This window comes from Myxocyprinus asiaticus, chromosome 1, assembly GCF_019703515.2.
Source record: "Myxocyprinus asiaticus isolate MX2 ecotype Aquarium Trade chromosome 1, UBuf_Myxa_2, whole genome shotgun sequence".
Lineage (NCBI taxonomy): Eukaryota > Metazoa > Chordata > Actinopteri > Cypriniformes > Catostomidae > Myxocyprinus > Myxocyprinus asiaticus.
Window position 1 is genome coordinate 62088897 of NC_059344.1, and position 26070 is coordinate 62114966.

Here is a 26070-nt window from a genome sequence, read left to right on the forward strand (position 1 = left end):
AAATATTAAGAAAATTATTTAATTTTATATATATATATATATATATATATATATATATATATATATATATATATATATATTCATATTATTTTAGACTTCTGTATGCATTAAAGTTGGGTTTTGTGCAGATTTAGCTAGTAAAACCATTCAAGTAACACAGAGAATTTTTTTTAATTGAGTACTATTAGCCTTTTTTCCATTTATCTCACACAAGATTCAGAAATCTGAAATTTCATGCAAAATTTACTTGTACAAGTAAAAATTTACCCACAAATTGTTAGAAATGCGTTTCAGTTTTTGCATTCTAAATCTGGCATTAATCATGAAATGATCTAATTTAAATAATGGTACAACAAGATGTTGTTTCAGTATTTGTGTTTTATATTATTTTATTTCAGTACTTTTTCTGATTTAAGAGGATGCTAGAATGATAAAAAATAAAATAAAAAATAACAAGTGTAGAAAATCTTAAAATGTAAGGATTAAATATTTTAGAAAATGCATTTCAGGTTTCTTATTTTTGTTATGAATTTAACAATGTCACAAAAAATAATTTGTTTAAAATAATGTTTCAGTGCTTTAAAATACAGATATCACAGAAAACAAAATTTCAGTGTAGAATGTGTAATTCAGTAAAGTTGGAGAGTTGGTCTAGGATCCCAATACTTTTGCACAGCACTGCACGTCCATGCAAATACTTCCATCTGGTCTTGTTTTAGATCTGCACAGCTTTTGAGATCATAAAAAAAATTAAAAAAAACAACCAACGAAATAACACCAATACAAATATGAGAGAACAGAAATCAAAACTTGAGTAGAAATAAATTCTGGTCAAGACGTAATTCATCCCCTGCACACATGATGGTCAGTTAAAGTCATCACTGTTAGTAAAATGATCAGCTTCCAAACAGACATGCTTGTTCCCTGCATGCAGTAAATTTTTTTGGGATGATACATTATGTGCTAGTTCTAATCTGCATCATTCAGTTCATCTAAGAAAATTGGTTTATATAGCCGAATAATAATCTGTTATACAATCATGCATTTTCTGGTGTGAGGTTTAGCATTATTTTAACTTGGAGCGAGAGGGTGCACTTGGTTAAATAGTAGTCTGCGATTTTGTGTTAAGCCCATGTGCTGTAACCGCATTTACTACATTTCCTTGGCAAACAATAGCTTAGTTGGTAATTATATAACACAGATCACATTCTTTGTCATCTGTACTTTTATCAACAAAAGTCCTGAGCAAAAAATCATGTAAACAAGCAACACATTCAGTTACGCGAGGACACTCACTTCATGCTACTAATCTAAACTAATTAGCATGAATACATTCCAAATGTAACTTACAAGTCTCCTCTCTTTTTTCAATGGATGAAAAATGGCATTGTATTCAACAGTTCACCCAAAAATGAAAATGCTGTCATTCTTTACTCACCCTCATGTGGTTACAAACCCATATGGCTTTATTCCTTCTGTTGCAAAGTGATGTTTGGGAGATTTTTCATGCTGCTCTTTTCTACACAATGAAAGTGAATTGGGACTGGGTCCATAAAGCTTAAAAAATGGCAAAAAAAAAAAAAAAAAAAAAACACCATATAATTGTGTACAGCATTCCGAGTCTTCCAAAGCCATCTGATAACTTTGTTTAAGACTGACTGACTTTAATCCATTATTCACTGATAATCTTCCCCTCTCATTCGCACCCCCGCATATTCAGACTCGCCACATCGCGACTATTGACGTCAAGCATGGTGCAAGTCTTCATGCAGCATATTTTAATGCAAATCGAAGGTTTTCAGTAAATAATTATGGCCTGTTCCTCATAAAAAGCTACCGTGTCGCTTAAGAAGATGTGAAATATAGCGCACTAGTTACATACACATCATTTACAATCATTTTATGGTGCTTTTTTTGTCTTTTTGAAGCTTGACGATGTCAGTCCCCATTCACTTTCGTAAGGAAAAATCTCCTGCATAAAAAAATCTCCTTTTGCATTCCACGAAACAAGGAACGACATGAGGGTGAATTATCCCTGTAAGAGTTTGGCAAACAATTTCTTCTGATGAACACCAAATGCAGTCTCATTGATTGAGCGGGATTGCGCATGATAAATAATGATTTGAACATGATGTTGCTAGTAAAAAGTCAGATAGTTAGTAGTTGGCGAGTTTCTGAATGAGTGAATACCATTCTGTCCGCTTCCATGTAATATAGGTGGGTCTTATGAGCTGAGCGGGCAGACGCGGACAGCCCTCAACTCCAACACTCTCGCAAAGAGCCTCTGCATTACAGATCAAGTACATGCCACAGTCAAAGCTGTTTTTCTGGGAAGGACACTGCTCCTCCACAAAGGGCACTTTACCCCCAGCATCCAGAAAAGTCTCAAACTTGGCTGCAATACAGTGGCCGTGCAACAAGTTGCTTCCACTCTGGGAGTCATAGTGGGAGAACTGGCTGCCATCACGTTGTTAAAGAAGCAAGCTCCAATGGGACCCACCGGCGGTCTGATTAGAGTTTTCATTGACAGCTAAGAAAACCCACCGACGAGACGCAAGCCTCAATGGTTCCAAGAATATGGCGAGCTTGTCTTGGCTGGAGGCGAACTTGATAAACTGGGCGACCTCAGGGCTGATGAAACAGACCTTCTCGGCCAGACCTTTGAAGCGCTCGGTGGAAAAGTACTCAAATACGAAACTTATCACCTGATCGTTGAGCCAGTGGGGGCGTCTAACAGTGCCACATCTGAGTGTCGCAGCAGACTGTCCTGGTAGCTCAGGACCACTGGATCCATCCTCAAGGCAAACCGGGTGAAAGCAGCAGTTACTGTGGGGGTGAGCAGTCAAGAGTTTTAATTGATTTGTATATGCAAGGTATTTACTGTGCTTATTTTGCACAAAACATATACAAGACAGATATTTTTACTTCATCTAATGTACACTGACAGCCAAAAGTTTGGAATAATGTACAGATTTTGCTCTTATGGAAAGAAATTGGTACTTTTATTCAGCAAAGTGGCATTCAACTAATCACAATGTATAGTCAGGACATTAATAACGTGAAAAATTACTATTACAATTTGGAAAAAATGTTCAGAACTTCTTGAACTACTTCAAAGAGTTCTCATCAAAAAATCCTCCACGTGCAGCAATGACAGCTTTGCAGATCCTTGACATTCTAGCTGTCAGTTTGTCCAGATACTCAGGTGACATTTCACCCCACACTTCCTGTAGCACTTGCCACAGATGTGACTCGTCTTGTCGGGCACACCTCACGCACCTTACAGTCTAGCTGATCCCACAAAAGCTCAATGGGGTTAAGATCCATAACACTCTTTTCCAATTATCTGTTGTCCAATGTCTCTGTTTCTTTGCCCACTCGAACCTTTTCTTTTTGTTTTTCTGTTTCAAAAGTGGCTTTTGCTTTGCAATTCTTCCCATAAGGCCTGCACCCCTGAGTCTTCTCTTTGCTGTTGTAAAGAGATAATAATTCCATCTTTTTTTACATGTATCATGGAAGTAGTGAACATTAACATAAAATAGTATCATAGTAAAACAAAGGATGTTGTTTGAAAATGGTACTATGGTAATACCAAGTTTTATGGACATTTACCATAACAATTCCATATTTGTTTTTACATGTACCACAGTAGTAGACTACATTAACATAAAATACTACCATAGTACAAGAAAGCATGTTGTTTTATGGACATTTACCATGGTTAATACATGTTTTTGGACCATGGTATTTTTTGAAGTACCTTGGGGTACAATGTAAATATCATGGTACATGAATATGGCACTGTTTCAGAAGCTACGGATTTCAAAGCAAAGACATTTTGATTCGTCACTTTCTTCGTCTATTTACAAACGTAAGTCCATATAAAATTATCTAAATAACAATTTACGATCTAATTTATTTTACCTTGTCAAAATAACAGTCCTCGAGAGCTCATAACGTCAACCTTCCCTCTACCACAAGAGCAATTATGACAGGTGTCGTAAACTCTTCACTGTTGTCATAGGAAATGTAGCGCTGCTCCCCGTTTTGCGACAGTACTGAGGGGCAGAGCACTTCTGCCCCTCATGAACACGCCCACTTTATTACGCGACGATGATTGGCTTAGAGTCCTGAAACAAGCCGCTACTTTGGGCTTCTTTGGAAAGGCCGCCGCACATTTTAGTTTATTTTTATATTTAATTTTATCTTATTTATTTGTTTATTTTTTAACATGTTATAAATGTTCTGATACCTTTTTTGAACTTTTACTGTATTTTTTAAATACAGTGCCCAACTGTCACACATTTGTATGTAATGTGAAATCAAATAAATAAACAAACAAACAATTAAATAGAATAAACCCTTGTGCGTCAATTTAAAAAAGTTACTCAGAGGTCCTTAGAGGACAAAAATGTCTGCATCAAAAAACTGCCATAATAATATTATAGATTAATATTATTTTCCACTTTCAGTGAGTTAATTGTTTTTAACCAACATCAGTCCTGATCATAACTACCAAATATTCATTAATTTTCAGTATTTTAACCCTTTAAATGCCAGTTTGTTTATATAATGCCACTGTTGTTTTTTATGATTAAAAAAAAAAAAAAAAAAAAAAACACAAAAAATCATTTATTTTCCATATATTAAATGCTATTTATTTTTATGGATTATCACAGTCTGGGATATGTCAATGATTAGCAACAACACTGATTTTGATGCATTTTTATTTTTTTCTGCAGTGTCAGATTAAAAAAAAAAAAAAACCCTCACACTCAGGACCTTAGAGGATAAAAATGTCCGAGTCAAAAAACTGCCATAAAAATATAATACAATAATATTATTTTCCACTTTCACTGACTTAGATTTTTTAACCAACATCAGTCCTGATCATAACTACCAAATATTCATTCATTTTCAAAATTGTAACCCTTTAAATACCAGTTTGTTTACATAATGCCACTGTTGTTTTTCACACACACACACACACACACACACACACACACACACACACACACACACACACACACACATTTCTCAATACACACATACAAAACACACTCTGACATCCATACCAACACAATTTTAGCTGCATCATTTATTCAACTGGCCTGCAGTGCTCTATAATACAGCAAACAGAAAATAGGAAAAAAGCATGTATGTGCTCCATAGGCTAAACATGACAAAAATGTTGTCATCTGGTGGAAAATATTTCAATTTAAAATTTTGAAGCCAGGGCTCCGGAATGAAAGCACAATATCAATGAATTCATGATTTTATGCTTTAATGGCATTGGGATAAAATATTGCAGTTTGAATGGGTTTCAATAGGGACATTTTTGTCCTGAAGGTCCTGAGTGTAACTATTTTGTGTACACAGTGTATTATAGATGCATTATAGGATCTGTGGTTGAAATATCAAAATTCCCCCAAAAATACACACCTTTGGCAAAATTTATGCCGTTGGCATTAACACAGCCAATCTTTGATCGAAAAAGACAAAAATGTCACGAAGGTCGCACAAGGGTTAAAATGAAAGGCCGACGCCCATCACCGCAGCTGACCACGCCCATTCCCTCGAACTGCGGGCGGGAGCGCGCAGCGCGCGACTGAGCGCAGATGAGAAGCAGCGCTGATTAAACAGAAAAAAACCAAAAAACCAAAAAAAAAAAAAAAAACCCAGAAAGGAGTTTGAGCTAACGACTCCCACGAGAAAAGAAACGCCGCACAGTTGGGACATTTCAATGGGGAACCGTTGCATATATGTTTGGACACCGGAAAGTTCACGCGAAGGAGAATTTGAGAGAGAAAAATCTGGATATTAGTGGACTCGCGCTGCGCTGGATTTGATCGGTCCTTAAAGGAGACGCGCAGCACACTGGCTTTTTACCCTGAACTCTGAGAGGTAAGATATTAGTACGCTGAAATCATTTTAACTCGTATATTTCTTAACAAACTTATCGTTCCCGTTTATCATCATGACCCGACGGTGACTGTAAGTTATTCCCTGCAGCGCGAGACATTAAAGTTTCTTCATCTCCTGCTTTATGTTTACAGTGACTGAGTAGGCTCGCGCACTAAATACAATCTCGTGGCTTGCGTGCTGTGCTATATTGTGATTTTTCTCTGTGCTGCGTTAACAGGCATGAAGGTGACCAGTAAAGGGTGTAACTAGTGAAACTGTGAAAGAATAACTTTAATATATGACATTTCAGATATGCCGAGTAAATGCCTTTAAGAGTGTCACAGATGTGCAGGGTGATGATGATGATGATGATGGTGATGGTGATGATGGTGATGGTGATGGTGTGTGTGTGCATGTAGAATTGAGGACTCACTAACAGGACTGTCCTAGTGCTGCAGTCGTCATGGACCAAATCTGCACAGTCATCCGGAGGCAGAAATGAGCCCAGTTTCATTTTGCCCTCATGCACTGCTCATTTTTGGACAATAAAAAGTGTCCAGACGTGTTTGGACACTTAAGAGTCAAGACACACTTCAAAATGTCATTGCATTAGATATCAAAATATCAAACCCAAGTGGCATCTGCAAACAAACGATGCTAGAGACTTTCTAAGAACTAACTCAACTTTTCTGAGCCAATGCTCTCTTTCTCTTAGAGATGAGCTAATGTTGTGTTTTCCCAGCAGAGTAGCACAGGTGATCCGAGGAATGCAAAGGGTTTGTTTCAGCTGTTAGTGTGGCATGAGAGCTTGTGCCAGAACACGACTTTACTCCGACAACTGGCCTTCTGGACATCTGACACTAAACTCCTGCAGTGCATCACAGTGTGGTCAGAGAGATGCTTTTTCCATATACATGTATGCATTTCATATATGCATGTTAGATGTTTTCCATTTATTTTAATGAATATCACAGACTGTTTTCAGTGCAATGGCAGTGGATTGAAACCTCACTTTAAAGATTAAAAAAGGACCCAGAAGTTTCATAAAAGTAGTCTATGTTAAGTATTCTGATATGTTTGGTGAGAAACAACCTGTAATTTCTGTCATTTTGCTGTGAAAATCTTGACGTACATTGCACATTCATGAGCACTATATGAGAAGCTGGTTCACACACTGTAAAAAAAAATCCTGTTAAATTTACGGTAAAAAACTGGCAGCTGTGGTTGCCAGAAATTTACCGTACAAAATACGGTAACCACGTTTCAGGCTTTACAGGATGTAATTTTGATGCCTGTATATTTTACGGTGCATTACTGTTTATATTATTAAATGATAAACTTAATATATTAACCTTCTGAAACTGTAAAAATCTGCTTTTCAGTTTACAATGTATAGTTAATCACCGTAGTAATTACAGAAGAGCACATGATGACATGAAGTTCATCAATAGTGGCTCTTCCAGGATCAGTGACCAATAAACATGTAGAGACAGTGCTCAGTGTCACTCACACTAAACACTAAACACCATCAGGGTAACACATGTGAAATTAAAATAATTCAGTAAACATTAACTAAACTACATTAAATATAACACTGAACATCCCAATGTGCATAAGTGATATTAAAAATAAGAAGAAACATAAATATTCCCATAAAATATAATGAAATGTAATGGGTCACGCAGAGAATTCTGGGAACACCCGATTATTTTATTTTTTTTACTGTAATTTTAACAATAATTTACCGTAAAAAGTAAATGTATTCTCTTGTTAAACATAATATAAATTGTTACCGTTAATTATACAGAAAATCATATTTTTTACATTATTTACGTACAAAATTCTACCGTAAAACTGCAGTATTTTCTTTTTAAATATATTAATAATTTTTACCATATATTTTAAGGTAACTACCCGTCTACCAATTAATGTTTTTGTTTTTTTTACTGTAGCATTTTTACAGTCTTTTACCATTAAAATTATGAACATTTTTTACAGTGCAGTGGCACGCGTTCATGCGAGAACTTGCGTTGTTTTTAGTGTGTTTTGATGGCAGGGATGGATAATAATATAAGGTCAACACTATTTTATTGTCCAAATTATATAAGTAACTTTGACATTGTGGTCCTTTTAAGCTGAAGTGAGTTATTTCTGCACCATTAGCATCCCCAAATGGAATTGTCCATTTTTTTTTCTTTTCTTTTCTTTTTAAACAGGTTTCCAGAAAACTTCCCTGGCTTCCATTGGTCAGGCTAACTGATAGTCCCAGCCCAAACTGGTTGAGCCAATGTTACAAACAGCGCAGTGTTTTGATAGCACCACAGAATCACAGTGTTTGCACTTTTTGTGGGAGTCTGTGTACAGATTGCATACCTATAGTTATCTCTGCATATTAAGCTGGGATAAGAGAATGAACTTTAACATAAAAATTGGACATTTAAGCTTTAAGCCGTTCTATCAGATTTAAATTTTCACCACATTAAAATGCACACAACTCTTGAGAAAGCTTTTAGAGAGACTTTCCGTTTAAAACAAAAACACTTCACATGTTTAAAATTCTCTGTTATTAAATTTTTAACATGGAGCAGAAATAGATGTTGCATCATACACTCATTTTAGAAGGACAGTGACGTTTGACTTCTGGAGGTGTCCAGCAGGTTTTGATGGGCTCTGCATGATGAAACGCTGTTAGGAGAAATCTGAAGCATTTTTGTAACAGAACAATTCAAGGAAAAAGGAAGTACTGAAACTCAAGGCCATCGAGTTAATTTCTCTGTAAGAGGTACTTCATAGCTCTGACCATGATTTTATTACCAAAAAAAAAAAAAAAAGATTGTGTTAGATAGGATGTCATAACAGTGACAACAGCTAAACCTACCTAAACTTGTGCAACAGTGTCTGTTTTGTATTGTTCCTTTTAAAGGGATAGTTCACCCAAAAATGAGAATTCACTTGCCCTCATGTTGTTCCAAACCCATTTGGCTTTCTTTCTTCCATGGAGCACAAAAGGAGAAATTTTGAACAATGTACTGTTCATTTTTTTCCATGCAAATGCAATGAGTGAGAACTGAGGATTTCAAGCTTTATAACACCCAAAAGCACCTTATAAGCATCATAAAAGTGGTCCATATGACTCATGCACTACATTCAAAGTCTTCTAAAGTAATAAAGCTTTGTATGAGTGAACTGCACCTTTAAATAAAGTCGAATATGTCAGCTCTGCAGTATACAGTAGGTTTTTTTTTTGGCTTGAACCAATTATGATGGTCTTCTGTAAGCAGAGACAGACAGCTGAAATTATGGGGGGAATGGATCAGATTGCCAGGCTGTAAATAACTGGAAACAGCAGTAATTATTACTTTTAGCATTTTTCTGAAACTTGCATTCAGTATTGCAGGCAGAGGCTAATATGTATGGACAGTGCATTGTTTGGTTTCTACTGAAGTCAATTTTCATATAAAGATATTCTCTGACTGCCATATTATTTTGCTTACTTTGCACATTTTGACTTTACAGATATGTGCAATGGCTTCCCATAGAACCAAATAAACCAAGATGCTTGCCAGTCCTAAATTATCATCAAACTATAAATCATCTTGGATTTGTTTATGTTACAGGCTTCAATAAAATCTTTTTTGGACCTAGTGTTTGAGAAGATATAAAATTCAAATCCTGGTTTTATGTTTGTCCAATCCAAAGAAATATTTGTGGTGGATTTGGATGTTATTCAGACAAGTATTTTGTCTAATCCCAGAATTTTGAGCAAAGATTATATATTGAGAAATTAATTTACATTAATGAGTGATGATTTTCCCTCATGACCATCTACATGCCTCATTTATTTATTACACATAAATCTCTTGCTGATTGATGAAGGCTCTTAGATGCACAGGAAAGGTCTTTTGTCATTTTGTCACGTTTCATTTGACAAGTAACGTTCAGTCATGATCTCTGAAGGATTTATTTTTAGTTGTGCAACAATATACACATTTTTGGTGGATACCAATACCGATTTGAACAAAAAAAACTGTTGGCTGATACCATTTTGCCACTTACCTTATTTTTATCATCAGATCACTGATTTGCTTAGGAATTATGCTTTTAAAATGTACAACATTTTATTTTTCTAACAATAAATAACATCGTTGCATGCATCCCTAGTTATTTTGCACATAAAATTCAGATTTAAGTAAAAATATATGAACATTTGGCAGTCTGTTTAAATATTGAACTGAGAAAGAAATATTAAAAATCATGGTTGGTATTAGGCTACTTCCAGTTTATCAAACTCGAAATTAAAGTTCAAGTTGTGTGCATTGTATTGTGGGTTCAGTACTTGGGATGCACCGATGTATCTATCGGTCACCAATATTTAATGGCCAATTATTAACCAAATTAAAACCACTAGCAATCTGCATATTGTTCATAAGCCAAAAACAGCTATATGAAGAAACCCCCCCGATGGTTTATTTATAATCATGTAAAAGTATTTATATTTGTGTATAGTCACGTAAATGTATTGCATTGTGTAAAGTTTAAAATATTTTGTTCTGTGTATAATATATATATATATATATATATATAAACACACCAAAACAGGCCTAAATGAAATGCGGAAAGTGTGAAGCATGTCGAATATGCATAACATTTATTTGTATTGTTCTATCATAATACATAAAATGTGAGTTCTGTTGTTTAGTGCAAAAACAGAAGCACACAAATGTTTTAGAAGTGCAAAGTAACCTCTTTTCCATGTTATGTAAAGCTAAATATTAAGTTATTTGATAAGACATTTGAAATGTTCTATGTATGCTTTTTTGTAAAAAAAAATCTAAACAAAATTCCTGAGCAAAACAGTGATCTGATGACAAATTAGGTGGACTAGTGGTATATCGGTATCGGCCTATAGTTTTTGTTAAATTAGGTGCATTTGTCATATCTGTGCATCCTTATACAATACATTTTGCCAAATTTAGTTGGTCATACATGCATACCATACATACAGAAAATTTGCATGGTGTGGGCATTATATATTTCATAATGCATACTGAAAATAGTTGGAGTATTATTGTAGTATTCAATGATGAACATACCCCTGGTCTTGTTATGCTGTATTTAATGTCAGTATTCAGTGAGTTCATGTGGGCACAGCTGTGAAGTTTGGCCGAGTTTTAATCCCCAGATATGCACTTCCATGCAAGTCTGACAGTTAAAAATTATTTTAGTAGAAATTATTTTGCACTTTTGACCTTACAAGACAAGAACAAGACGCCATGTCCTTATCTAACCTCTTTTGTTGATTTGGGGATTTTCTGTTTCATCTCATTGCAGAAGAGTTTAAATGGTTTTTCATGGCCCTCTTGAGTTGTATCCTCAATTAGACAAGAGAGCTGCTAAATCCATTACTGTCATTAGCTTTTCATCTATGTGTGTCTGCCATGAGTATCTTTATGATGCCTCAGTTATCCCTGAGGACAGATTGAAAGACAAGTTGTCACTGTTTCTTCCTCCTGCCAGAATAGAGATTGAATGACCTATGAAAAAGTAAATTTTAAGTAGAATACACTTGTATTTTCAGTGTCGCTGAATGTTGCCAAATGACTTTTAATTTACTTCTAAACAAAAACAACAAAAATAGTATTTTTCTGTCTTTTTAAAATAGTTTGGATGTAATACCTTACTAGCCTAAGTAGGTAAGTAGGTACCTGTCTGCTCTTGACAAATGTGCAGCAACAGAGCAGGTGTTGACAAGCCACCTTTTGTAGTGTAAGGGCCCTAGTGAGGGGTGCGTTTTAAAACTGGGCCGCTTCACTAAAAATACAAGATCAAACGGGAAAAGTGGGGCTGCCCAGACCTTCTTACCATAGTATGAATAGACAGTACATCAATTTGTGTTCAGTGTTTTCACTCTTTCAAAAATACACTGACTGCACCAGTCCTGCTATGTGCAATATCTGTTTATTGGCCTTGTTGGGGCTGAAGGAGAAATGTCAGAAACAGCTGGCTGTTTTTAGGGATAGAAAAATGTATCAGTGGCTAATCTTAAATCTTGTCTTAACTGTCTTAACATGTGGTCTCTACAAAACCAGTTTGAACAGCAAGCCAGGAAGGTATTCATAAGACAGTAAATCTTTTTCTTTTTCTTTTTTATTTTCTTTTTTTTTTTTTACTGTAGAGGAAGATGAACGTAACAGTAAATTAGATAAGTTGCTACAGGAAATATTGGGGGAATCCCAGAGTTTAACATAAGAGGGAAGCCTCACTATTGCAGTGGAACTACTCCATATGACTGTTGCACTATATTCCAAGTATTCTAAAGCCATATGATACATTTAGTGTAGGGAACAGACGAAAACACTGATAATCTTCCCCTCCAATACTGGTGTTCTTTTCTGCATACTAGGGCTGAAACGATTAGTCGACATTATTGACAACGTCGACAAAAATTGTAATTGTCGAATAGTCGTTTGATCTAATTTAACGTAACATGAGATCACATTAAACTCTAATGATGACGCACGAGAGCAGCACTGCAGTTCACGCCTGACTGAGGAGAGGAAGAAAACACAGCTCACAGTCCAGATGCACTCTAACCTTTCCAAACAGCTTCAGGTGATGTAGATCGCAAAGTATGAGGGAATTATAATGCAAAAATACAAAATAAGTAAATACAGAAGCGCTCTCGTTGTGGAATTAGCGGAGCCGGAGCTCTTTAAAGGAAACACCCCGGTGTTATATCTTAAATGCAGTTATATTTAATGCTTTATAGCTTTATTAGAGTTAAAATAATACAGAAGCAGATCATGTAAATAACTACAAACTCCAAAACTGGTATTTCTCTGTGCGGTCAGCGCCTCTTCTATGAGTTGCGCGAGTGTCCCAATCTAAGGGGGAAGAGATTGAAACTGCACCCGGCTGATGCACACTCTGTCACAGGGACGCTCGTCCCTCGAACGCGCACGCTTAATGCAGCTAGATTATAATGTGATGGCTCGCGACTTATTGTATCATAATATATGTGTCACTGTGCATTTCTTATCGTGAAGAAAATTGGCAATACGCAGCTTTATTAATAAGAGAGAGTTTGTTTTTTTGTGAGTTAAAGATGGATTGAAGTGAACAGAAAGGTGAGAGAGGGTAGTCTTCACCCCATTATACACTGCAACAAAATATGTTTTTGATTTGTTTTTGTTTTGGCTTGTTTTCCAGTATAAATATCTAAAACTCCTTTAAAGCAACGTACATTTAGTTTAGCAGCTATACTGCAGAAGAAAAAATGTGTTATCTGAGAATGTTGAATATAATATTAAAAATACAAATATTTTAAAATGTCTAAAAATCCTTTTAAAAAAAGATGCATTCACCTGAGAAGCAACATAGAAGTGAGTTTAGAGAATAGATCTTGAATAAAAGTATATTTTGTCTTTACTGCACACGCAAAAGTATAACTAAGTGGAAAAAATACACTTATATACAAAATACACTTATATTTAAGACATTCTCTTAAAGCAAGTCTAAATATCTCATATGATGCTTCTCAAGTAAATGTATCTTGTTTTAAAGATTTTTAGACAATTTAAAATGGAAAACAAGACAAAAACACTTGATAACAGTAGGATGTTTTTGCTGTGAATTTCTTTACTGAATTAAACTTAATAAAAACTATTTTTCCCTTTAATTCAGTGAATGCCATTTAGAGGTATTTTTAAAAGTTGATTTTGTCCTCTTTATTGTTAGTAGGCACGTTTAATACAACCTTTTAAGTCGGGGCACAAGCTGAGCTAATGATTAATCGTTGCAATAATCGCAGAGTTCTAATAATCGTTAGATTAATCGATTATCAAAATAACCGTTTGTTGCAGCCCTACTGCATACAAGTATGTACTTTCCAATCACCAGCAAAGTACTTACCTTTAGTGCATTGTGTAAGTTGGGGAACTGGGAGGAAGCCCAAGACTTGAAACATGTCAGACCAGTGCTGTAATTGAATCTCATTTAATTGAGCATAATCTATTACTTTTAGGCCTTATTTGGATCTGTATCAGAACAGTGATGGAAACAGGAAATGATAGGATTAACATTAACATTTTTTGTTCAATTTCATCCCTGAAGTGAAGAGTTTAGCAACCAAATTTAGCTTTAATCTAGTTTAATCATTATGTTACCACTTTAAGATGAAGAGTTATTTTGTTGCACCACCAAAAGAAATGGAAAAAATAAACAGGTTTCCTGAACTCTCGCCTGTCTTCCATTAGTAAGTCAAATAGATAGTCCTGACGCAAACTCACACCATTGGTTGAGCCAATGTTGCTGTGTCGAGCTGCTTGGGATGCTCAAACAAAAATGTACCTTTACATAAATCTTGGGTGATAGTTTGCTTTAAATCTTTGAGGTTAATAAGACGTGTGAAGTCCAGCTCTCTAGTGTGCGGTGAACACCTTCTGTTGGGCTCCTTGTATCTTCCTCTGATGTTTGGTGCCCTCAGGCCACACTTTGCTCAGTCTAGCAGTTTGCCACAAGTGCACATTTCTAAAGGGGAAATTGTGTGTGCATAATCCTTGTTACTGATATATCCAGCTTCACAACATTTCCTCTCTGCTTCTCTTCCCTTCTGCCTGTAATGCCCAGGCAACATGCACTCAGTTTGTTTACATGTGCAGTTCTATAATCGAGCTACAGGTTTTTTTTGCATAGTCAAGCTATAGTCTTCAAATATGTAATCTAGTATTTGAAGGATTGACGACAATGAAGGAAGTGTTAAATATAGGTTGCACGTCCATCTCTGTCTTTCGGAGTACGCGCACAATGCCGATGCCAACTGTGGTCAGATTAATGTGTATACATGCTGGACGAAGCTGAGCTACAATTACATTATTTAGGTCTGTTAGAACAACTTTGCAAAAATCGGACTGGTATAGATTCTGTATAAGGCATTTATATGACATTTAATTGTTTTAGTCTGACTGAAATCAAACTTGTAAAGTGCATGTAAATAAACTGTGTCCTAACCAGGTACGATGTGATGTAATTTTTTTTTTTTTTTTTTACGTTTTCCAGCAAAAGGCTTCAGTTTTCTGCATTTTACAATGTAAGATCTAATGCATAGATGCAGTATTTTGATGCATATCAGATTTTTTCCCCCCGGCAGAAGTCATAACCAATTGTGTTTACATTAACTTTTTTTTTTTTTTTTTGTAAGTTTCAGTATCAACTTGGTTCCAAAGTACTGGGATTTTTGACATCCCCGTCACAAACGATCTTGCTTGATTTAAGTTAAGGTGGGAGCTGATTCTATCTCTAGAGTGGTTTACTGTCTGTTATTTTAGTGAGTATAAGAAGTAGTTTGGTGTGTGAGAGGTGCAGCATGCTCATTAAAGTGAATATGAGCACAATAATGTCATGTTTTTGTTTTGGACCTGAGTCACACTTCCTGTGCCGCCCATGTTGGGGTCTTTGTTGCAACTGTGGGCGCTATAGAGAGGACAGGAAAAGGACCATTGCTCCCTCACTGAATTCCTCTCAGTTTCTTTTACTTTTTATTATTATTATTTTAAACACATTTTAATTTTTGGAAGTTTAAAGGTAAAGTGTAATTATTTTGATGTTGAAATTTCACCTATGACAGATTAATGTACAGAGACAACTGTAAGTAAGCCGTTTATTTTTTGACTTCTGAAAGTAGTAAACAATGTGACTCTGTGGCGTTTTCAAGACATTGCTAGGTTTGTTTGAGTGGTTCCACCAACCTGACATTGGCTCAACCAATGGGGTGAGTTTGGGACTTTCTGTTTCTCTGACCAATGGAAGACTGGGGTGTGTATTTGAAAATGGACAATATTTTTGCAATTCCGTTTGGTGATTCTTGTGGTTCAGAAATGACACAATTCACCTTTAACTTTTAAACTTAATTTTACATATTAGACATTTTGTGCCAAAACTAATATTTCAGAATATGTACAGTGTATAATATATATACACACACACCGAACAGCCACAACTTTAAAACCACCTGCCTAATATCATGTAGGTCCCCCTCATGCCGCCAAAACATCTCTGACCCCTCGAGGCATGGACTCCACAAGACCTCTGAAGGTGTCTTGTGGTATCTGGCACCAAGATGTTAGCAGCAGATCCTTTAAGTCTTGTAAGTTGCAAGGTGGGGCCTCCATGGATCGGACTTGTTGGACCAGCACATCCCATAGATGCTCAATCGGATTGAGATCTGAGGAATTTGGAGGCCAAGTCAACACCTTGAACTCCTTGTCATGTTCCTCAAACCATTCCTGAACAATTTTTGCAGTGTGGCAACCATCTTTAGGTAGGTTGTACGTGTCAAAGTAACATCCACATGAATGCCAGGACCCAAGGTTTCCCAGCAGAACATTGGCCAGAGCATCACACTGCCTCTGCCGGTCTGCCTTCTTCCCATAGTGCATCATGCTGCCATCTCTTCCTCAGGTAAACGACGTACACGCACCCGGCCGTCCACATGATCTAAAAGAAAATGTGATTCATCAGACCAGGCCACCTTCTTCCATTGCTCCATGGTCCAGTTCTGACACTCACATGCTCATTGTTGGTGCTTTCGGCAGTGGACAGGGGTCAGCATGGGCACTCTGACCAGTCTGTGGCTAGGCAGCCCCATACACAGCAAGCTGCGATGCACTGTGTGTTCTGACATCTTTCTATCATGGCCAGCATTACATTTTTCAGCAATTTGTGCTACAGTAGGTCTTCTGTGGGATCGGACCAGACGGGCTAGCCTTCGCTCCTCACACGCTTCAGTGAGCCTTGGGTGCCCATGACCCTGTCGCCGGTTCACTGGTTGTCCTTCCTTGGACCACTTTTGGTAGGTACTAACCACTGCATACCGGGAACACCCCACAAGAGCTGCCGTTTTGGAGATGCTCTGACCCAGTCGTCTAGCCATCACAATTTGGCCCTGGTCAAAGTTGCTCAGATCCTTATGCTTGCCCATTTTTCCTGCTTCCAACACATGAAATTCAAGGACTGACAGTTCACTTGCTGCCTAATATATACCACCCCTTGACAGGTGCCATTGTAACAATATAATCAATGTTATTCACCACCTGTCAGTGGTTTTAATGTTGTGGCTGATCTGTGTGTGTGTGTGTGTGTGTGTGTGTGTGTGTGTGTGTATGCATATGTATGTGTGTGTGTGTATGTATATATATATATATATATATATATATATATATATATATATATATATATATATATATATAAGGCTTGGGAATGATACCTTTATCACGCATCGATAATCAGAACATTTTTCAGATGATTATCTGTCTATATCTGCATTTTTTCAGCAGTAAATTGGGCTACCCATTGCTACACCGAACCCTTAGATGTACTGCAAAGTCCAGGTCCAAGAGTTGGTAGTAAAAGCGGTGCCCTCTGCCTCCTCAAGCTGCGTAGGCACAAAAGTCTTAGTCTCTCAGGGCATGAAATTCATTTCGGAAAATGGGGGGATTGAATCTGTGCACGGAACGTAGCCTACAGATTTCTGGTCAAATCTCAGTGGGCTAACAATCTTCTGGTATCATATCCAGCTAACGCAAAAGAGTTGTAGTAAACTTATATTATTTCCAAAATAAAGCGATTTATCACAAGAAATTAGATTTTTATTTAGTAAAAGTATAAAAATGATCTCAGTAATGAGCTCCAGATGTGTATAAATACATACGATTTGTAGCTTGCAGAACGGCTGAGCACTGCTATATTGTTGTGTAAGGCTTCTTCTGTGTGCAAAGTATTTACATCCAGCGATTGTACAGTGATTTACAAGTGAGAAATACAGCAACACAAGCGAATCGAGAGCACAAACAATCACCAGAATATTACGTAAGGGACATTGCTCCGTTGCTCAGCTGAGGTATTCGCTCAATCCGCAGGGCGATAATTCATGATTTTAATTCATATTTTATCCCCTTTTCTCCCAATTTAGAATGCCCAATTCCCACTACTTAGTAGGTCCTTGTGGTGGTGCGGTTACCTCAATCCAGGTGGCAGAGGACAAGTCTCAGTTGCCTTCGCTTCTGAGACAGTCAATCCACACATCTTATCATGTGACGCGTTGTGCATGACACCGCAGAGACTCGCAGCATGTGGAGGCTCATGCTACTCTCTGCGATCCACGCACAACTTACCACGCGCCCTATTGAGAGCGAGAACCCCTAATCATGACCATGAGGAGGTTACCCTATATATATATATATATATATATATATATATATATATATATATATATATATATATATATATATATATATAATTATACACTGTACCGTATTATACACGTGCAGTCGTGCATTAACCATTGATCTAATATGACAGCCGTTCGGTAAAGAATGTTAACCAATAAGTTACGATGTAAAAAAAAAAAAAAAAAAAAAAAAAGTCGCTATAGGATAGAAAAAAATATGCCTGTGATGTAGCCTACAATAAACAATGTATTCTAAACATGACGTGCACACAGAATAAAAGATAGTTTAACCTGTTCAGCAGTCGGCACTTTGTTGAAAATAGCCTTCTTAATCAGCAGATTAAAAAATGGCATACCTAGCCTAAAACAGTCATTTTCTAGGCTACTTAAAAGCATAATTTTTTGGATGAGCAAAATTAACCCGTCGAAAGACGGGACTTGACTCACCTGAGTCGTCTATCCTGCGCTTGAAAAAGCCCACTCAGCGGAAAAATAACATGCAAGCACGCACAGATTTAAAGAAGACTCAAATGTGAAAACTTCAATAGGGACTTTCAAATGTTTCAAAAGCTGATTCCCGCACCACCGAAGTGATTTCATAACTACTTTGCTGAGTTTGCTTGTCTAGCGAGAGGACATTTTCCTGAGCGCCGCGAGAGAGAGGGAAGAAGCACGTGCAGCCTGAGGTGAAATTAAACTCTGTATCTGCTCCAGAAATCCTCTTTTTTTAAATAATATTTGTATTATTAATTCTATTTAAAATATGTAACATTAATATGACAGTAATTTAAGTGCAGCCTCTGTAAAAATATAAAGCCAAACGTAAATGTGTAAAAATTATGATCAGTTTAATGGGGGGAAATATTAACCGACTAGTAATTCCAGTGTCGACTAGCAGCATCAGAACCATTTTGTCGACTAGACTTGCACATCCCTAATTATGACTTAACACTTATTTTTCGCATTATTACTCACACCCTGCTGTGTTACGATATCGGAACACTTTTATTCTAACGCATCATTTGAAAAACAATACATTTTAACACTTGCATTACAGACTCGCCTACATTTACACACTTGTTTCAGTGTGATTAGCTTCAGCGATAGCTTCTCTGTACAGTTGCTCGTTGCCTAAACAGCTGGAGTTTCGCTTACTTCCTCCTGCTGAAAACAGGTGGTAGTTCAAGCTTGAAGTGCTCTGATGGCAGGAATATTTCTTATTTCAGTCTGGGGACATGATTAATTGCACAATTGTTTTTTTTAATATAATTAATTGCACTGAATTTACATGTTAAACCAGCAGCCCTAATCTGAACACGTTTCTATGGTCATAATTCTCATCTGCCTGTTACATCTTGTCAGATTTAGGTCCAGGATGTCTCTTTTGTGTTGTTGTTTATAGGGCCATTAAAGTGCCACTTATGACAGTGTTCTCTAGTAGGTCTCATTTTCTAACATCAATGGTTGTCACAAAGACTGTTCTTCTTTGAAAAAAGGAAACCGTGAACTTTTCAAATTTCAAGCATTGCGTTAACTCCAGTTTGATTTTGAGAGTTGTCATTGCTCATTCCATGATTAATAAGTTCCTCAGAAACTTGATATATAAATGATTGTTTTATACCTTTTTCAGAGAATGCTACAATGTTATGTTTTGTTGTTTGTTAGCCTGATAAACATGAAAGCTACTGTAAGGATATCTGTTGTATCTTTGGCTTTCTTTTTTTTTTGTCATTAACAATTTTTATTGATTCCATACTCAAAATAACACCAACAGCACATGAAAACAAGGAATCAACTTTTATCAATATATGCACCCCCCCCCCACCGGTCACCCAACATACATCCCAGTGGTCAAATATTGAATAACAGCAGACACACATATAAACAGACAGTCAATAGAAAATACTTGATGACATAAAAAGACATTTAAAATTAACCAACAAAAAAGATAAAGGGTTCCACATATTAATTAATTACATATATTTAATCCACACTGTCCCTCTCCACTGCTCCTCCCTGGCAACCCTCTAGGAAGGCCGCATCTTTGGCTTTCTTGCATTCTTAGCGTATGTCTTGACAAAGCTGCAGATGATTTTGGCAGTGTTTATCGGTGGTTGGTGTGCAGAACTGGAGCAGTGTGGGACCGATTACATGAAGATATGCAGAGATCTATGAATTTTTAAAGATGCTAGAGTCAGCATTGCATTGAAAGTGCACCATGGTTACAGAACATGCACTTTCATTTACCTGAACAAGCATTTACATGAAGAAACCTTTAAATTCATATTTAAAGGTGCTATCAGCAATAACTGGGATGGGTCATGATAATCGACTAGTCAGCTAGTCCGACTAGTCGATTAGGGAGGTCTACTAGTTTGTTTATCTGTCTGTCTATCTATTTGTCTTCGCTGTGATGCTCTAATTAGTGTGCTGACAGTGTGCTGTGCTTTAGTGTTTGCACAGTAAAGGCTTGGTCACATTTATTGCACATACATAGTCAGAAGACACAGTCAGAGGGTACAGGAGACCACAGTGTTATGGATGTTTCCCTTACCTAAAGTGAACAGGAAAAGTTGGAGAGAATGAGAAATGAGATGGTATGTCTGTCACCTCTTCTCCATTCTGAATCGGTGTGTTTATGACAGACGTGACAAACAGTTAATAGGTGTGATGCCCTCAGCCAAAATCAAGTTGTTTTTAAGTGGCTAGTGAGATGCTAGCTTCAATATACTGTTATGAGAACGATTTTGAACCAGTGCCAGTTCATAGAGGATGGGGCTACCCGGCGCAATGCCGCAAATAGAAACCAAGCAATCGGCAGAATGTCCTGTTGCTCCTCATGTCTGGTTAGGACAAAAACTCTGTTTAACATTGAAAAGATAGGCTAGCTTTTATCGTGTGACGTGTTGTGTCAAGTTGGGACAAAGTGTGACTGTGGCTGCCTTAGCCTGCTCCATGTCTTTCAATTTGATTTCCAAGTACTCTGGTTCATACAAAAAAGGCTGGGCATAGAAATGCATCTTTTTGACTTCAAACTCTTCAGACATGATTTGTTAGATCGGTTCTTTGGTTTGTGCGCTGCTGTGTTTAGTTAATTTCTTGTCACTGTGGGGGTCCGGTTGAAGCAAAACAAAGTGAGTTCTCGCTTGAAAACCCCATGAATGTTTCTCACCAAACAAGGCATGAGTCACATGGAATATATATATATATATACACACACTGTCCTCTGACTAGAAGTGGCCGTCCAGCCAAGATGACTCGGGGCACACCGGAGAATGCTCAGTGAGGTATAAAAGAACCCTAGAGTGACAGCTAAAGACTTGAAACAATCATTGGAACTGGCTGACATTAGGGCTGAAACGATTAGCCGACGTTATCAACAACGTTGACAATAGAAAATTGTCAACAAAAATTTTCGTTGTCGAATAGTCGTTTGATCTCATTTAATGTAACATGAGATCACATTAAACTCTAACCTTTCCAAACAGCTTCAGGTGATGTAGACTGCAAAGTATGAGGGCCAATACCAAAAAAGTAAATACAAAAGCACTCTCGATGTGGAATAAGCGTAGCCAGAGCTCTTTAAAGGAAACACCCCGGCATTACATCTTTAATGCAGTTATATTTAATGCGTTATAGCTTTATTAAAGTTCAAGTAATACAGAAGCAGATCATGTAAATAATTACAAACTCCGAAACTGGTATTTCTCTGTGCGGTCAGCGCCTCTTCTATGAGTTGCGTAAATGTTCCGATCTATGGGGGAAAGACTGAAACTGCACCCGGCTGATGCACACTCTGGCGTGGGACGCTCATCCCTCGGGTGTGCACGCTTAATGCAGCTAGATTATAACGTGATGGCTCGTGACTTATTGTATCATAATATATGTGTCACTGTGCATTTCTTATCGTGAAGAAAATTGGCAATACGCAGCTTTATTAATAAGAGAGAGTTTGTTTTTTTGTGAGTTAAAGATCGATTGAAGTGAACAGAAAGGTGAGAGAGGGTAGTCTTCGCCCCATTATACACTGCAACAAAATACGTTTTTGATTTGTTTTTGTTTTATCTTGTTTTCCAATATAAATATCTAAAACTCCTTTAAAACTGTGTACATTCTCTTTAGCAGCTATACCGCAGAAGAAAAAATTGTTATCTGAGAATGCTGAATATAATATTAAAAATACAAATATTTTAAAATATCTAAAAATCCAAAAAAAAAAAAAAAGATGCATTCATCTGAGAAGCAGCAAATAAGATATTTAGACTTGCTTTTAGAGAATAGATCTTGAATATAAGTATATTTTGTCTTTACTGCACTCGCAGAAGTATAAACAAGTGAAAAAATACACTTATATACAAAATACACTTACATTTAAGACATTCTCTTAAAGCAAGTCTAAATATCTCGTATGTTGCTTCTCAAGTAAATGTAAATTGTTTTAAGGATTTTCAGACAATTTAAAATGGAAAACAAGAAAAAAACACTTGATAACAGTAGGGTTTTTTTGCTGTGAATTTCTTTACTGAATTAAACTTAATAATTTTTTCCCCTTTAATTCAGTGAAAGTCATTTAGAGGTATTTTTAAAAGATAATTTTGTTAGTGTTAGTAAACACGTTTAATACAACCTTTTAATTTGGGGCACAAGCTGAATAATCAGTTAAGAGCTGATGATTAATTGTTGCAATAATCACAGAATAGTCGAATAATCGTTCTAATAATCGTTAGATTAATCGATTATCAAAATAATCATTAGCTGCAGCCCTAGTTAACATTCCTGTTCATGAGTCTACTATGTGCAAAAATTTTAATGGGCATGGTGTCCATAGTAGGACACCACAAAGGAAGCTGCTGCTTTCCAACAAAACCATTGCTGCATGCCTGAAGTTTGCCAAAGACCACCTTGACACTCCACAGCGCTACTGGGAAAATGTTTTGTGGACTGATAAAATTACGGTTGAATTGATTGGGAAGAACACGCAACACTTGAAGTGCTTGAAGCATGGTTACTTGAAGTGCATCATCTGTGTCCGGTATGCGCAAAAGCGCATTGAAGCGTGTCATTCAGCGTCCGGGATGCGCAAATTCTGTATTACAGGGTGAAACAGATGTCATTTCAGACACAACTGTTCTTCAATAGACATTTTTTTCTGAGACAGAGGAGTTACCACAGCTAAATATTTTAAAACATCAAATCGCAATACTTACAGAATCGCAATACTTGCGGAAAAATACATATCGAATTGGCATATAAATATCATTGTAGTATTGAAACGGGAGGTCTGTGGCAATTCCCAACCATAGTAAGAATTGGGAAAAGTACCCCCCCAATCTAAGGTGAGATTGTTGTAAAATTTCAGATGTTTTAGTATCACAAATTTTATTCCCCCCCCATATGAGCCATGTAAGGGGGAATTCCCCCCCATTTTTAGAAATGATTTTCAGGCGCTGTTTTTGACGTCAAAAATGGAGAATAATAATTCAAATCTCACGTAAACCCGGTTTTCTTGTGTTGTATTTTTTTATTAAGCTGATTTTTGGTAGTTATCATTGTATTAATGTGCATGTAAATGCACTCAATGTGTGGCTTTGCACATCCCTACCAATAACAATAGCCACAGAGAGGCCAGGACACATGCCTTAAGCCTTGTAATTCAATCGATATTCACACTTGCTCTGCGCACCTGTCAGCATTTAGCATTAAACTTACACTTTCCTTTAATAGCATGGAATGCTGGGCAAATGTGAGCCACAGTTGTGTGTTATTCAGAAAGACTGGGCTGTGATTGTTGACATGCTGTGAGAGGGGTCTGCCTCAAACCCTGTGGTCTGCTTTAATTACAGTGAATAAAGTGATGTAATCCTGAACCCAAGCCAAGGTTTAGATGGCTGTTAGGCCCAGTCGAGCACATGGGCTGAGGTGAATAAACATGCTCAGGGCTCAACAATAAGGATAGCCTGCTGATCCTTTAGTGACATTGCAGCAGATGGTGACAAATCTGAACTAGTTTTTATGTGTTAAGCTACTCTGGCAGTCATGTCAATCTAACTTGATTGATAGCCACTCTGTACTGTCTTAATGCAATGTACTTACTGTTTACTCATACTCTACATTTATGATTCAGAGCCCGATCAATAATACTGACGCATTACACTGGATCTCTTTTAGCACCCAAGGGAGGTTTTAGTCCAATGATTAATAGACATCTTAAAGTATTATTGATTAGTATTGTATTTGTGCAGGTAAAACCCTTGTGCTCTAAAGGTAGTAGAAAATGGAGTAGGTATGCATTATTTTTTTACTTTTCCTAACCAGGCGAGACTCTACAAAGTGTCCCGTTCATGTTCCGAATTGTGGTAGCCCCACCCCCCGTGAAAAGTAATTGGTCCAAAATCCTGCTCCTTACAGCTGTATAGTAAAAATCACGTATGTGCTGATTAGCTTTGATTATGTTGCTCACATAGTGCCGACAGAAAAATTGATTGTTGCTAGAAACTTTTGTCATGCCTGGTTAGGACATGATACTGGAACATAAAGACGAGTGCTGGGTAGGACTCACTCACTGTTCTGAAAATCACTGAAAGCTGAACTCAATGTTCAGATTTCACTCACCAGTGATTGAGTAGTATAGTGGCTAAAACAGGGGTGTCAAACTCATTTTAGGTTGAAGGCCGGGGCGTCACTGTATGAGGGCTGAACTGTTAATATATATATATACTGCATATATTTTATACAGTACTATACAGTGTGTGTGTGTGTGTATATATATATATATATATACAGGTGCATCTCAATAAATTAGAATGTCATGGAAAAGTTCATTTATTTCAGTAATTCAGCTCAAATTGTGAAACTCGTGTATTAAATAAATTCAGTGCACACAGACTGAAGTAATTTAAGTCTTTGGTTCTTTTAATTGTGATGATTTTGGCTCACATTTAACAAAAACCCACCAATTCACTATCTCAACAAATTAGAATACATCATAAGACCAATAAAAAAAACATTTTTAGTGAATTGTTGGCCTTCTGGAAATTATGTTCATTTACTGTATATGTACTCAATACTTGGTAGGGGCTCCTTTTGCTTTAATTACTGCCTCAATTCGGCGTGGCATGGAGGTGATCAGTTTGTGGCACTGCTGAGGTGGTATGGAAGCCCAGGTTTCTTTGACAGTGGCCTTCAGCTCATCTGTATTTTTTGGTCTCTTGTTTCTCATTTTCCTCTTGACAATACCCCATAGATTCTCTATGGGGTTCAGGTCTGGTGAGTTTGCTGGCCAGTCAAGCACACCAACACAATGGTCATTTAACCAACTTTTGGTGCTTTTGGCAGTGTGGGCAGGTGCCAAATCCTGCTGGAAAATGAAATCAGCATCTTTAAAAAGCTGGTCAGCAAAAGGAAGCATGAAGTGCTCCAAAATTTCTTGGTAAACGGGTGCAGTGACTTTGGTTTTCAAAAAACACAATGGACCAACACCAGCAGATGACATTGCACCCCAAATCATCACAGACTGTGGAAACTTAACACTGGACTTCAAGCAACTTGGGCTATGAGCTTCTCCAGCCTTCCTCCAGACTCTAGGACCTTGGTTTCCAAATGAAATACAAAACTTGCTCTCATCTGAAAAGAGGACTTTGGAACACTGGGCAACAGTCCAGTTCTTCTTCTCCTTAGCCCAGGTAAGGCGCCTCTGACATTGTCTTTGGTTCAGGAGTGGCTTAACAAGAGGAATACGACAACTGTAGCCAAATTCCTTGACATGTCTGTGTGTGGTGGCTCTTGATGCCTTGACCCCAGCTTCAGTCCATTCCTTGTGAAGTTCACCCAAATTCTTGAATTGATTTTGCTTGACAATCATAAGGCTGCGGTTCTCTCGGTTGGTTGTGCATCTTTTTCTTCCACACTTTTTCCTTCCACTCAACTTTCTGTTAACATGC

The 26070-nt window shown here is 37.1% G+C and overlaps 1 protein-coding gene and 1 pseudogene across 2 annotated transcripts in view; one reads left to right on the forward strand and one right to left on the reverse strand.

Annotated features, from left to right (window-relative positions):
* Positions 1–1207: 1207 nt before the first annotated feature.
* On the reverse strand, positions 1208–3273 carry LOC127442964 (sentrin-specific protease 8-like; annotated as a pseudogene).
* Positions 3274–5596: 2323 nt separating this feature from the next.
* The window catches only part of LOC127441974 (unconventional myosin-IXAa-like), a 229018-nt gene continuing 208544 nt past the window's right edge, over positions 5597–26070 (forward strand). For both annotated transcript variants that reach the window (XM_051699623.1, XM_051699711.1), the window contains exon 1: positions 5597–5904. The gene's annotated coding sequence lies outside the window, so the exon portion shown is untranslated. The remainder of the gene's footprint in view (positions 5905–26070) is intronic.